The sequence below is a fragment of the Mixophyes fleayi genome, chromosome 4 (genome assembly GCF_038048845.1).
Source record: "Mixophyes fleayi isolate aMixFle1 chromosome 4, aMixFle1.hap1, whole genome shotgun sequence".
Lineage (NCBI taxonomy): Eukaryota > Metazoa > Chordata > Amphibia > Anura > Limnodynastidae > Mixophyes > Mixophyes fleayi.
The window spans coordinates 330,638,376-330,642,669 of NC_134405.1; the positions used below are offsets into that span (position 1 = coordinate 330,638,376).

A 4,294-nucleotide genomic window follows, 5' to 3' on the forward strand; every position below is an offset into this window, starting at 1 on the left:
ACACAGGAGTCTGCTGTGCACCAATGATGGCTTCTCCTCCATAATGCACAAAGCCCAGACTGCCAAGCACTATGTGGGAGCAGGCTGGGAGGTGAGATGACATCTCCAGCACTAGGTGGGAGCAGGCTGTGAGGAGAGATAAAATCTCCAGCACTAGGTGGGAGCAGGCTGGGAGGTGAGATGACATCTCCAGCACTAGGTGGGAGCAGGCTGGGAGGAGAGATAAAATCTCCAGCACTAGGTGGGAGCAGGCTGGGAGGTGAGATGACATCTCCAGCACTAGGTGGGAGCAGGCTGGGAGGTGAGATGACATCTCCAGCACTATGTGGGAGCAGGCTGGGAGGTGAGATGACATCTCCAGCACTAGGTGGGAGCAGGCTGGGAGGAGAGATGACATCTCCAGCACTAGGTGGGAGCAGGCTGTGAGGAGAGATAAAATCTCCAGCACTAGGTGGGAGCAGGCTGGGAGGTGAGATGACATCTCCAGCACTAGGTGGGAGCAGGCTGGGAGGAGAGATAAAATCTCCAGCACTAGGTGGGAGCAGGCTGGGAGGTGAGATGACATCTCCAGCACTAGGTGGGAGCAGGCTGGGAGGTGAGATGACATCTCCAGCACTAGGTGGGAGCAGGCTGGGAGGAGAGGTTACATCTCCAGCACTAGGTGGGAGCAGGCTGGGAGGTGAGATGACATCTCCAGCACTAGCTGGGAGCAGGCTGGGAGGAGAGGTTACATCTCCAGCACTAGGTGGGAGCAGGCTGGGAGGTGAGATGACATCTCCAGCACTAGGTGGGAGCAGGCTGGGAGGTGAGATGACATCTCCAGCACTAGGTGGGAGCAGGCTGGGAGGTGAGATGACATCTCCAGCACTAGGTGGGAGCAGGCTGGGAGGTGAGATGACATCTCCAGCACTAGGTGGGAGCAGGCTGGGAGGTGAGATGACATCTCCAGCACTAGGTGGGAGCAGGCTGGGAGGTGAGATGACATCTCCAGCACTAGGTGGGAGCAGGCTGGGAGGTGAGATGACATCTCCAGCACTAGGTGGGAGCAGGCTGGGAGGTGAGATGACATCTCCAGCACTAGGTGGGAGCAGGCTGGGAGGAGAGATAAAATCTCCAGCACTAGCTGGGAGCAGGCTGGGAGGAGAGGTTACATCTCCAGCACTAGGTGGGAGCAGGCTGGGAGGTGAGATGACATCTCCAGCACTAGGTGGGAGCAGGCTGGGAGGTGAGATGACATCTCCAGCACTAGGTGGGAGCAGGCTGGGAGGTGAGATGACATCTCCAGCACTAGGTGGGAGCAGGCTGGGAGGTGAGATAAAATCTCCAGCACTAGGTGGGAGCAGGCTGGGAGGAGAGATGACATCTCCAGCACTAGGTGGGAGCAGGCTGGGAGGAGAGATAAAATCTCCAGCACTAGGTGGGAGCAGGCTGGGAGGAGAGATGACATCTCCAGCACTAGGTGGGAGCAGGCTGGGAGGAGAGATGACATCTCCAGCACTAGGTGGGAGCAGGCTGGGAGGAGAGATAAAATCTCCAGCACTAGCTGGGAGCAGGCTGGGAGGTGAGATGACATCTCCAGCACTAGGTGGGAGCAGGCTGGGAGGTGAGATGACATCTCCAGCACTAGCTGGGAGCAGGCTGGGAGGTGAGATGACATCTCCAGCACTAGGTGGGAGCAGGCTGAGAGGTGAGATGACATCTCCAGCACTAGGTGGGAGCAGGCTGGGAGGAGAGATAAAATCTCCAGCACTAGGTGGGAGCAGGCTGGGAGGAGAGATGACATCTCCAGCACTAGGTGGGAGCAGGCTGGGAGGAGAGATGACATCTCCAGCACTAGGTGGGAGCAGGCTGGGAGGAGAGATAAAATCTCCAGCACTAGGTGGGAGCAGGCTGGGAGGAGAGATGACATCTCCAGCACTAGGTGGGAGCAGGCTGGGAGGAGAGATGACATCTCCAGCACTAGGTAGGAGCAGGCTGGGAGGACAGATGACATCTCCAGCACTAGGTGGGAGCAGGCTGGGAGGAAAGATGACATCTCCAGGACAAGGTCCAGTCAGTATCACATCCAGCCCTGCCCCGAACTACAACTCCCGGCGTGCCCCGCGCAGGGCGGCCGTCACGTGATGCCGGAAGGACAGAAGTGGTGACGTCAGCACAGGACAGCTGCCGGTTCTGAACCGATGAGCGGGGACACCGGAGGGTCTGCGGAGGCTGGTGACACCCAAGTGCCCGGAGGTGCAGTATTATTGTTACTACAGTTATGTCACTAGTCCTAGAGGTATGCTTAGTGCTGTAGTCCTAGAGGTACAGTGTTATCATAGAGGTATGCTTAGTGCTGTAGTCCTAGAGGTACAGTGTTATCATAGAGGTATGCTTAGTGCTGTAGTCCTAGAGGTGCAGTGTTATCATAGAGGTATGCTTAGTGCTGTAGTCCTAGAGGTGCAGTGTTATAGAGGTATGCTTAGTGCTGTAGTCCTAGAGGTGCAGTGTTATCATAGAGGTATGCTTAGTGCTGTAGTCCTAGAGGTACAGTGTTATCATAGAGGTATGCTTAGTGTTGTAGTCCTAGAGGTACAGTGTTATCATAGAGGTATGCTTAGTGCTGTAGTCCTAGAGGTACAGTGTTATCATAGAGGTATGCTTAGTGCTGTAGTCCTAGAGGTGCAGTGTTATCATAGAGGTATGCTTAGTGCTGTAGTCCTAGAGGTGCAGTGTTATAGAGGTATGCTTAGTGCTGTAGTCCTAGAGGTGCAGTGTTATCATAGAGGTATGCTTAGTGCTGTAGTCCTAGAGGTACAGTGTTATCATAGAGGTATGCTTAGTGCTGTAGTCCTAGAGGTACAGTGTTATCATAGAGGTATGCTTAGTGCTGTAGTCCTAGAGGTGCAGTGTTATCATAGAGGTATGCTTAGTGCTGTTGTCCTAGAGGTACAGTGTTATCATAGAGGTATGCTTAGTGCTGTAGTCCTAGAGGTACAGTGTTATCATAGAGGTATGCTTAGTGCTGTAGTCCTAGAGATACAGTGTTATCATAGAGGTATGCTTAGTGCTGTAGTCCTAGAGGTGCAGTGTTATAGAGGTATGCTTAGTGCTGTAGTCCTAGAGGTACAGTGTTATCATAGAGGTATGCTAAGTGCTGTAGTCCTAGAGGTGCAGTGTTATAGAGGTATGCTTAGTGCTGTAGTCCTAGAGGTGCAGTGTTATCATAGAGGTATGCTTAGTGCTGTAGTCCTAGAGGTGCAGTGTTATCATAGAGGTATGCTTAGTGCTGTAGTCCTAGAGGTACAGTGTTATCATAGAGGTATGCTTAGTGCTGTAGTCCTAGAAGTACAGTGTTATCATAGAGGTATGCTTAGTGCTGTAGTCCTAGAGGTACAGTGTTATCATAGAGGTATGCTTAGTGCTGTAGTCCTTGAGGTACAGTGTTATAGAGGTATGCTTAGTGCTGTAGTCCTAGAGGTACAGTGTTATCATAGAGGTATGCTTAGTGCTGTAGTCCTTGAGGTACAGTGTTATAGAGGTATGCTTAGTGCTGTAGTCCTAGAGGTGCAGTGTTATCATAGAGGTATGCTTAGTGCTGTAGTCCTAGAGATACAGTGTTATCATAGAGGTATGCTTAGTGCTGTAGTCCTAGAGATACAGTGTTATCATAGAGGTATGCTTAGTGCTGTAGTCCTAGAGGTGCAGTGTTATCATAGAGGTATGCTTAGTGCTGTAGTCCTAGAGGTACAGTGTTATCATAGAGGTATGCTTAGTGCTGTAGTCCTAGAGGTACAGTGTTATCATAGAGGTATGCTTAGTGCTGTAGTCCTAGAGGTACAGTGTTATCATAGAGGTATGCTTAGTGCTGTAGTCCTAGAGGTGCAGTGTTATCATAGAGGTATGCTTAGTGCTGTAGTCCTAGAGGTGCAGTGTTATCATAGAGGTATGCTTAGTGCTGTAGTCCTAGAGGTACAGTGTTATCATAGAGGTATGCTTAGTGCTGTAGTCCTAGAGATACAGTGTTATCATAGAGGTATGCTTAGTGCTGTAGTCCTAGAGGTACAGTGTTATCATAGAGGTATGCTTAGTGCTGTAGTCCTAGAGATACAGTGTTATCATAGAGGTATGCTTAGTGCTGTAGTCCTAGAGGTACAGTGTTATCATAGAGGTATGCTTAGTGCTGTAGTCCTAGAGATACAGTGTTATCATAGAGGTATGCTTAGTGCTGTAGTCCTAGAGGTTACAGTGTTATCATAGAGGTATGCTTAGTGCTGTTGTCCTAGAAGTACAGTGTTATCATAGAGGTATGCTA

At 50.9% G+C, this 4,294-nt stretch overlaps 1 protein-coding gene across 1 annotated transcript in view; it reads left to right on the top strand.

Annotated features, from left to right (window-relative positions):
• The first annotated feature begins 2,040 nt into the window (after positions 1-2,040).
• SLC37A3 (solute carrier family 37 member 3) overlaps positions 2,041-4,294 on the top strand; it is a 36,101-nt gene continuing 33,847 nt past the window's right edge. The window contains exon 1 of the mRNA XM_075210381.1: positions 2,041-2,235. The gene's annotated coding sequence lies outside the window, so the exon portion shown is untranslated. The remainder of the gene's footprint in view (positions 2,236-4,294) is intronic.